We start from the raw sequence: 11,515 nt of genomic DNA on the forward strand, positions 1-11,515 counted from the left end.
GTAGATCGAGAGCTTCGCCTTTCAGCTCAACTCTCTGTGACAACAGTGCGATAAACCGGTAAATGATCAAATTAGCATAATTCTGTCCTATTATAATAATCATTTGGGACTATTCTTAAAGGACCAGTGTGTAGGATTTAGTGACATCTAGCGGTGAAGGTGCAGATTGCAACTAACTGAACACTGCTCGCATCTGTATTTTACAACCTGGGAATGAGAACAGGCTGTGAAGTGTGTAGGAAAAACTACAGATATCGAAAAACACACAAATCCCTATCTACAACTATTTGGTTTGTTTGTTCTGGGCTACTGGAGAAACCTGGTGGATTCCACTGAACTGTCTGTAGAAACAGCTCATTCTAAAGGTAACAAAAACACAACGATTCTTACTTTCAGGTGATTATGTATGGATCTTAACAGACTGGTCAGAGTCGCAGCAGGCAAGCGCGTTACATTTCCCAGAATGCAACTGTTTAATGGTTAGTACATTTACAAGTGAATGAGAAACTTTTATCTTTGCGTTTCTTCTGTCCTCCTTGCTGCAACTGAACCATACAAAACCTTGACCATTACTGTGGACTTTGTGTCCAGTCCACCTGCATTAAATAACATTGGGGATTCTGACATAAGTCATTGCTCAGCAAGTGACACGAGTGACAGGAACTGCTCGAGGGTCTTCAGGTCCCATCTGCCAGTATGACCTCTACCGCTGGAGCAAAAACCCAGAAGCCCCCTCTGTCTGTGTTCAAATGGTGTACAGTTGCATGAGGAAAGTGGAGTAAGACACTGCAGGACTAATGTGAGTTTAATGTTTAATGAGCTGCTGGTGAATGAGTGCCAAAGTTACAAGCAGAGCAGCAGACCCCTTAGACAAGATGTTATGTTGTTTCATGACATCTTTATGAACAATGAGGTGACAATGAGGTAACTATGAACAGGGGCTCAATGATTCACTGGCTTCAGCATCTTAAATGAACTTTGACTTAACATAACTCATAATTTTTATTCTAACAATGTAGAATTTCGTAACCAACCAACAATTATCCTGAAATATTTTGGCATTGTTCAGTTCATTGTTTTGGTTCTTTGATAACCATTGGTTTGTTTGAGTAAAGTTTTGAAGCCTCGAGTTCTGCATTATGACCGTTGCCATGGCGTTATTTTGCAGCCTGCAGCAGTGACTGCAAGCTGACTCTGTCTCTCTGTCTTTCTCTTAGGAAACTGTTTACTGAGCTAATAAATCCAGTGAGAAGTAGGCTTATTTCTTCATAAGACTTGTTGCTATCACTTTTTTTGTAGTCAATGGAGCTGCCCCCTGCTGGTCATTACACAGAATGCATGTTTGAGACTCTTCTGCGTTTGTCCCCCATGTATACCGTTAATGGTTCAGGCTGTACACTACCTGCCAAGCACCAAACAGCAGCAACAAGCTGGTGAATCAGTGTTGGGCATTTAACAGCTTTAGAGTCAGGGGACATTTTCCTCAGGAGTTGGTAGAGACTAAAAACAGAGCTAAAAGTCCCTAAATCCTGCCCCTTTTCTCTCTGTGCTCCAATTAATGTTGAGCAGGCCTTGCTCAGCTTTCTCGTATGCTGTACTGAGATATGTTATGTGCTAGGCTAGTCTATGTTCAAAAGACAACCACATTTTAAGATGGTGAAAAGATAAAGCTGCCTATAGTCATAGCTAATGTTAGCAAAACACTAGCTAACTAACTAGCTAATCCACATCAATCATTAGCTGGCTAGTTGGCTACACACATGCATAAGCGCGCACACACGCACACACTATTATTATTATATTTCATTTATTTTTTTTACTAATATGTAAATATTTTAGACTTGCGTTGGCAATGTAAATGTCTGTTTCCCATGCCAATACAGCCATTTTGAATTGAATTGAAATAGCTAGCTAATCTACATTAATTACATTAATCATTAGCTAGCTAATTAGTTAAGTTAGTTAGTTAACTTAAATTGTGATTATATGCTGCTTTTATCTTTTAACCATCTTCAAAATGTGATTGCCTTTCAAACATAGATTAGCCTAGCACACAGCATATCCAAGTACAGGAAAGGAGAAAGTGGACCGAGGTTCCAAAAGTCACAGGCTAAAGAAGGGTGAAGCTCAAATGCTAACTCTGTATCTGCTGGATGTAAAATGGCAACTGTTTGCTGAAACTTTCACCACAAAAACTTTATAAGAAGAGAATGTGTCACTGTTGTGTTTACAACTTGTTCCACTTCTCCCAAGGTCTGAACATGTATCAATGCAGCTCTAACCTTCCTTAGTTAAAACATGGGAAATACTGTAGTATGCTTTTTTTCTGTTTTACATCTCTTTTCTTGTTATATTGGGATTTTACAACCCTACTCTATAACAAAAAAACTAAATATTCTTTCTTTTTAAGGGCGTGTTTTATTATTTGATGAGAGTCTTTGATGACATTTTACAGCGTTATGTAAAGCCCTCTGAGACAAACCTGTGAATTTTTGGATTGTGTATCCTAAAATCTGGATATAACTGTTTTGGCAGTCCTACTTTCTTATCATTACATTTGTGTTTTATTTCAAAGCATTTTATTACAATCCTTACTTTAATTGTTTTTCCTGCTTAATGGGTGCTGGTGGTGTAATGTAGTAACAGCTTAATGACTATCACCTGTTAATGGTGTGAACCAGCCGCTAATTTGAATCCAGTTGTTGAACGGGATGTGCTCACCTGTTGATCCGGTCAGCGAGTCGTCCAGTCTGGGCATGGAGGAGGACTTCTTCTCAGCCAGCCGCATCCGGACCTGCTCTCGGACCCTCCTGGCTCTAGCCACCGGGTCCAGAGACGGGCCGTCCGAGGGAATCACATAAGCGGTGCAGGAGGAGTTGGGCTGCAGGGCGGACAGAAAGCAGCCCTCCGCCACCGCCACACTCATTCTCACAGCGGGAAAGGAACAACTGCAGCCCGGCAGAGAAAGACAAGTAGCAGGAGCGGCTCGTCCGGTGTCTCGGTCCTGTCTGTCTGTCTGTCTGTCTGAGTCCTGTCTGTGTGAGTGAGTGTCCGTTACGAAATGGAGATCAGCAGCCCGACTTTATGTAGGCGGGACCTGCAGGGTTGGGGGGCAACCAAAATCCACCTAGTGACTGTGAGGATAATCTGTAGAAACTCTGTTTAATGCAGTTCATTTACAACAGGGAGGGGAATGTTGTTAATTATCTGTTGTTGCAATGATGATACTGAATATATCAGTAACATGTTCACTGAACACATATCTTATTTGTTAAAGCTGTTTGTTAAAAGCAGATATTAATTTAATGGTGTGTTATATGGCCACATTTTAGACTGAGTGATAGGCATGAATTCAATGAAAAAAGACATGTAGCCTATTTAGAAAAATGTCAGAAGACAAAACAATGTATTGATTTCTAATGCCCGCTTTAGATATTTCTATTCAGTCTTTACTCATGTGCCACAGTAATGTTTCCGAGTCCAAATATCTTCCTTTGGGGGAATTTCCAAGCAAATACTGACATAAGTGATTGTTTGTGCAAGTGCTGCCACTCCTTAAAGTATCCATGCCACCATCAGGACACCCCATGAGTATTTCTCTAGATCTGCCGATGACAAGATATAATCTTAACCAAAATGCCTTTGTTGTCTAAATTTAACCACAAACAGGAGATTAGTCCTGCACTGTATGGCTGCTGCGTTCCAAGCTGCAAAAAAAAATGTAAAAACTAAATTAAATAGGTAGACTACTTTATATTACAGAACTACTAATCAATCTCTTCCTGATTGTGTAAGTAATCAGATTACGTAAGTATGGTATAACTTCAGTGCCAGAATATAAAGATATCAATATAAAGATGTCTGAGTAAATGCAGCCGTTAGGAATATTGCATAAATATAATGATGTCCAGCTTAGAGGCAATGGTTAGTTTTTGCCATATTCATTATTTGTAACTTGTGTGTCCACACAGGCCTCAGATGGAAAGAAAGATGTGTAGCACCAGTAAGAAAAACATACACCTCATGTAAACTGCATATAGTTCAGGGCTCTTCCTGTTATGCTGGATGGCCCATTATGTGCCATATAATTACACAGTGACACAGGCTGCTGCATAGCCAGCAGGTATGACTGATGAAATTTAGATTATTGGAGAGAGGACACTGTTTGTCTTCACCTGTGTGGGGACTCTTCATCATTTGTGACATGACTGTTGACCTGAGGCTACTACCAAAGCTATGTGTGGAATGTATGACTTTGGTGACTCCCAGTGGCATCAGCGACAAATACACTGATGATTTTAGCATTAACCTATGATTTTTCTGGATTTTGTCAGACAACATTCTGATCATAAAATAGTGATTTAATCACTGTCATTCCCTATTTTCTGTTTGTTAAAGGTCCAGTAATATTTAGGAGGATCTATTGGCATAAATGGAATATAATATTCCATTAGTGTAAAATCACCTGAAAATTAGAATCATTCTGTGAGCTGTTTTTATCTACAGAGGGAGTCCGTCATGTTAAACCACCATGTTTCTACAGTAGCCCTGAACAGACAAACCAAACACCGGCAGTAGATAGTGCCTTTAGTGTTTTATTGAGAGTTTCATGGTCACCATAGTTTTACCTACACACTTGGAAGGCAAGTGGTATTCAATTATTTCAGCGGTAGATGCCACTAAATCCTACACACTGCTCAACATAAACCAACATAAATACAAGTGAACGTATGTATTTTGTCAGAAAACCTTCTGTCATCATCATCATCATCTATGTAAATGATAATTCAGCTATATTGCATAAAGGACCAGTGTGTAGGATTTAGTGGCATCTAGTGGTGTAGCTGCAGATTGCAACTCCCTTGCTTCACTCTTCACTTTCAAGCGCGAAAGAGAAACTACGGTGGCTGTGTGAGAAAACGCTATCACTCATATTAAGCAGCTTTTACAAGTAATTTTAAGTGACACTAACTTTCTTTGTAAGTTACAGAAACATTCCTGATTACTTTTTGCTAGGTATTTGTAAAAATACAAAATTAAGTCAGTGTCACTTAAAATCACTAAAGCCACTTAATCAAGAATGTTTTTTTAACTCACAAAGTTGAGTTAGTGTTACTTTAAATGCACAATGTACTGAGTTAAATGAACTTCCCTGGTTTTACAGTGTACAGAATTTAACAAGATTAAGTGTCTTTGATCTGATGTTGTCCAGACATTTCAGTCATTGGACTGACACTCAGATCAGCATTGCCATACATAAATGCTAGCATGGCTACGAATTAGACAGTTAGTGTGGACATTTTGGCCTGATGGTGATGACCTCTGGGAGTGTCTAAAATACAGAGTTGAAAGTCTGCTCAGTAAATTCCAAGGCACTCTTGTAAGTCTGCCTGAGTCTTCAATGATGTCAAGGACAAGCACATGACTAGAAGTTACACTCATTGTTACTAAATATTTTATGTCATCAACACTAGTGAACCCTGATATCATGTTACGTATCTGTATGTTATGCAAGATCTTGAAAATAATCATTCTTATCCAAACCTAAATGGTGACTGGAGCCAACAGGAGGGACAGGGAGGGAGGGTGGAGTCAGATAGTTGACAAGTTCAGCTAACATGCTCAGCTCATCTCAAAGCCCTTCCCAAAGTTCTCTGAAGTGAAGCACAAGGTGAATATAAGCTCATGAGGCAGGGGCGAAGAGAGGGGCTTCTTGGGTTCCAGCCCAGAATATTTTCTGAAAAGCCCCAAATCTTTAAGCCAAGTGGTTCCCAACCTTTATCCTTAAGAGACCCCTTTTCTATCATTGAGTACACTGACGACCCCTGACTAAATGACAATGATATTTCATATTATATGCACTGTACAATGATACAATAGTGAAAATACAATAACTACAGGAGGTTGGTGTAAAAATGGCAGTTTTGAATGGATTATTTCCTTTTAATTGCATTTCTGTAACCCTCTAACCCTAACCCCTTTAAATAGAAAAAGGTCCCTTGGTACAGAAAGAGTCATTAAACCCACACTGATTTGTTATGAATAAGCTAGTAAGCAGCGAGACAACGACCAAACAGACTTTCCATGACTCGTCACGATGAGATACGCGCGGCCCACCGGGGTCAGAGCAGCGTCCAGATGAGTCAGCGGCGGCTCATTTTGGACTCCGGCCAGAGGAAAGATCTTTCCGTGTGAGGTTTATTGCTGCTTTTGGAAGATGTTATCACTTTAATGTCTCCCACACAACAATGGAAACTTTGGTGATTCAGAGTGAAGAAGTGTTAATGTGATGGAATGCGGCACACATGGAAAGAAAATGTGTTTTAGTTTTTGGCCACAAGTCAGAAGCTCAGAATACATTTCACAAAATGAGGTTGACTTCAACCTTTAATCCCAAGCTGCAGCGGCGTGGGTTCGATTCCAACCTGTGGCCCTTTGCTGCATGTCATCCTCTCTCTGCCAACTTTCCTGTCATTCACTCCTTCCCTCCCCTCTTATTCAACCCTGTGCATGTACCTCTCCAATCTCTCTTCTCTCAGGCACTGTTCCCGAGTGACTCCTGACCCACAGAGTCTCCTCAGCTCAAGACCTGGGGGTCCGGTCAAATAGCATATTTTGATCAGGAAGGTTCCTAACTGAGTGAACAACTTCTAAAGTTACCATCAGTTTTCATCTTATGCCATTTTAATCAGGAGAGACTTTTAAATGAACAAATATATTTAATTGATTTGTGCACAATGAAGATGAGAAATGTGAAAAATGTTGTACATGTCTTTGGGGCTGATTTTGAGGGCGTGGCCAAGCCATTTTGCAACACCCAAGTGCAGGACCCATAGAATATATGTACATTTTCACCACCACTGAGTTTTGTGCTGTGTGTCGTGATTCTGAGCACATTGCGGTCTTCAAAAATGCCATTAATTGGGAAGAATAATTTCAGATACAATAGGGTCCTTGCACTGTCTGGGCCCCAATAAACCTGCGTGCAGCAGGTAATCTTTAGCAAGCAAAACTCTTGCACAATCTGCATTAAGATCTGCCCTGATGAAGGTTACGTTTAATATTCACTCAAACTAGGTTTCAGTCTCAGAAAAACAGACAGCAAAGAAATCTCAGAAGGGCCTTAACGCCAGAGAGTCCAGCTGACAGTCTCTGCTAAAGCAAGGGCTGCACTGAGTTGAGGAAGGACCAGAATGCCCCGGGTGTACAGTTCCTCTCCTCTCTTCTGCCCTAAAGAACGGACGTCGCCACACTCTGGTTGGCCAAGAGGGGAACGCACCAAGCTGCTCTCACACACTGATCAGGAGTCAGTCCCCACAGTCTGTGCAGCAGGTGATCTGAATAACTTCCAATCAGCCAGAGGAAGTCTGACGTTCAGCTAAAATTCATTATTTTATCATATTTTACTATGCTTCTTACAATTTGGGTTGTTTTAATTCTGAATTGAGTTGTTCTTATCTTTTATCTTTGAACTATGCTGTTTTCATAAACTGCCAGAAACTTAAATGACAGGAAACATGAAAGAATGAGGGACTGCTACAAGAAGCAAGTAAATTACTTTTTAAAGATTTTAATGTGTAAATTTTGTAGAACAAACATAACAAGATACATGTTATTGTTCCAAGCAAATCACTTGTGTGCATGTGTGTGTGTATATATATATGTGGGGACTAGACCATGTTGGCCCTTAAAAGATATTGTGTGTATGTGTGTCATTCAACTTATGATTCAACACAATTCACAGTACAATTTTCTCACTATTTTCCATTTTATTTTTCACAAAATAAGATTGTTAACATATGACTGAAAAAGATTTCAGAGAAAAAATCTACAAAATATACTTTGATATTTTCTTTATCAAATTAGCAACTTAAAGAATCTTTTTTATATATTTCTGAGGTAGGGTACAAACTGTGCAAAACAATGCATATTTCCTTGTGAAGCTGATGACTTTTTGTACCACGTATTAGCTATTTTGCAATACATATTTTGAATTCCTATTTGGAGGGAATCTTTAAAGTGTACTAAACCTCTAAAGTCTGCCAGTCATAGATGTATACAGGAATATACACCATGTAGGAACTAAAATAAATGTTTTAAAACATGATTTTGATACAGGATTTAAATTCTGCCTGGGACGAAAATCCTCACCCTGCAGTGTTAATGCAATTTATTAATGTATTATCCAGTAACTTCACTACATAGATAATCAGTGACTCTCCACCATCAGAATGCACCAGACCATGTCTGAGCACCAGCACACTGAACCACTTCTCAAATTTGAATAGTAATAATAATACCTATTTGTATAGTACTTTTCTTAACAAGGTTACCAAGTGTTTGACAGAGATAAAATATACGTAACCATACAAAACACAGTTCAAATATGAGAATAAAAGTAAAAAGGCCCTGATGGCAAAACCCCAGTCACCATTAGACACCAGCGTTGGCCTAGGGACAGCTAACCAGGGTAAGCTTGAGGATCTAGGGTCACGTCTTTTAGTTACGACTCTTGGGACTGGACCATATTGGGCCTTAGAAGTTATTAAAATAATCTTAAAATCAATTCTGAACTGAACTTTATGTCTTTCCATTTACAGATATGTTACATCATCATGCTGCCATATGTCAGATTCATTTGTTCTCAGGAAACATGAAAGAAAAGAACCTCTGTGCTCTCTTCACATACGAGAGTCGCCCCTAAATCATAAATGTTTTATGCAATCTCAATGAAAAGAGCAACTGCAGCATACTTTACATCGCTGTGACATAAGCAGTAAAGTAATAAGACTTTGTTGTGGTTCCAGGCTCTACAGTGATACAATAAGTGGCGGGGTCAGCCAAGTTTTTTACTTTGACTCGAACAAGTCTGAAATACAAAGTGGTTTACATGCAGGATTGATAATTGATTCTTTAGTTACTGGATAGCTGCCAGAAAAACCAATAAATCCTGGTCTTGCTTTAATGGGAGTTACCGCCATGACTTTATATATTGTAATACAGCAGGAAGAACAGATTGAGACCACAGCTATCTGCAGATACCTTTTGTGGTTTGTTTTTGTCACCTCTGATTCCAGACACCACCGTGGGAAGCAATCTGAAATTCAATTTATTTCATAAGGCACTGCAGCATTTGATGGTTTTTACCCCTCTGAAGCTTTCGATAGCAATTTATTCTCAGGTTTTATTAATGAGTTATTGTTTATAGGATGTAGAAATGAGTGAACAAAACCTGCCACAATTCTGATCTGTTAAAGGCACCAAGTGGAGTTTCTAAGCACCAGTGGAGGTTTCCCTGGCACAAATAACCTCAGCAATATGGCCATAGCCCTTATACACTAAAACATTCCTTTTAATATCTGGGTAATGTTTGCCGCATTTGATTTTACATATATTGATTTATCTAGTACTTTATTTGACAGAAATGGTTTGCATACCACCAGCTCCTCATATGAAACGTCTTGAAGTATCACTGAGAAGTTCCGTTTAATAGGTTATCAACATTTATCCAACAAAGACCTGTCACTGAGCATTGCAGGTTATGAATACGAAATTCATGTGACACTGGATGTTGCCCTAGAGGACCAGCATCTCAGACCAAAACAATGGGACAGAAATAAAACACAGCAAAACCATCTTTGTTAGTCTTTTCAACAATCACCAACTCTGGTTTGGTTGAAATAAATCCCTAATTCACAGACGTAGATGATAAAAACAGCAGTTTCAGTGGGAGCAGACCGGCTATGGAAACAAACCACAAAGAGGTTAATGGTATATCAGTATTTTTAATATCATATATAACCTTCAATATTAAACTTGAATGAGTTGTATAGTTTATATTCTCTGCTCGGGACACCATGACTCTGCTATATCTACACAGATAATAGTTGTTTGCTGGTATATTAATGTTTTAAATCTCATATATATAACCTATAAGTACCAGAAGTGGGTTAGGGTACAAAATAATGGCCCCTTACAGGGCTACTCATCAATGCCTAGAAAGCCAAGCAGACCAAAAGCATTGAGCTTATTATCCTGAGCTTAACTGACAGAAATCAAATTAGTTTTGACTTCATGAAACCACCAAAAACCCCAACAAGGCAGGGTGATGTATGACCAAAACTCTGTCCAATAAATAAAATATAATTTTGGTTTATAAGTCCTGGTCCACTTCTAATTGGTCAGTGAGAAGCTGAAAGAGCCAAACAAAAAAATCAAACTTTTCCACTTCGATTTCCACCAAAGAAAACAAACTAAAGTGTCGATCACATCCTGAGGATCGTCAGAGTTGGTTGGTCAGATCCAGGTCTTATTCAAACCGCTGCCACCAGACAGTCGAGCAGCGCTGATTGGAGTTTCTGTTGGCTGCCGGAGGTCAGAGCTGAAACTCAAGACTGAGAATAAAGAGCCACTCTGGGGTCTGGGGTTGCAGGTTTACCCCTAAACATGAAGCCAACACTTACAAACACATAACTGTGAGCTGGACTGATCATCAGTGGTAACTTGGCCTCTCAGGTTTGTTCTGTCTGTTACAGAAATGATAAACAAGGTCACTTATGGAGACAGACGCCAGAGTTGTGTTAGTCGGACTGCGCTGCTAAATCATCCAGTTGGTGTCTTGTAATTGTGATTTGAACGGTGTTGGGAGGGTTTCTTTAAACCCAATAAAATGACTGATTAACTGTTAAAAAATGTAGTCAGTAACCTAATCCAAGATATTAAAGTAACTTAAGGTCCTCACTTTCAAAACCAAATATGCCAATAAAGACAAGAAGAACAGTATTATGTACAGTAGTAGTATGTATGTATATAATAAAGTATTGATTTAAATGTATTCTATAAGACAGAACAGAACAAAAGCAAATAAAATGGAAATCAAGATTTTTAGCATCAAAAATATTTCAGAAAAACTGATGTATCTCATGTATCCTGCTAATAATAACTGTAATCTGATTAGGTCTTTTTTTCTGTAACTGCAAATGGATTAGTTACCTTTTTTGTATCCTGACTCAGTTATATGTAATATGTTACTCCCCAAGCCTGAATCTTGCAGGCAAGAGCAGTTCAAACTCACAGAACTCTATTTAACATTGTAGTTGAGATCACAAAGTCTCAAAAGATATCAAATATGTCAGACTGAACTTTAAGAAAATGAGAAAAAACCTCCTAAAGCTGTAATGATGTGTTTGAACAAGCAGATAGATGCATGGGTACCTAAAGAATCACCTGAGCCCCAGGAACAGGTAGCTACTGAAATATCTGCCCTACTTCTCAGTTACTTAACTTCAGCCATTGCTGAATTACAGGGAGGTTTGTAGACAAACATATTCTGCAAAAAAATCATGTGACCGGTGTCAAAACTGGATAACCAGAAGCTCTTTGTGCACAAAAACTTACCAGAAATTAGAAAGTAGAAACTGTTCACTGATGAGGTAAAAGTTCAAGTTTTATTCATGTTACGTTTAGTCGCGTTCACCAACTTCCTTTCTTACTCTGTAAAGGCCTCCGCACACCA

The sequence above is a fragment of the Morone saxatilis genome, unplaced genomic scaffold (assembly GCF_004916995.1).
Source record: "Morone saxatilis isolate NCDOM2014 unplaced genomic scaffold, NCSU_SB_2.0 Contig7, whole genome shotgun sequence".
Lineage (NCBI taxonomy): Eukaryota > Metazoa > Chordata > Actinopteri > Moronidae > Morone > Morone saxatilis.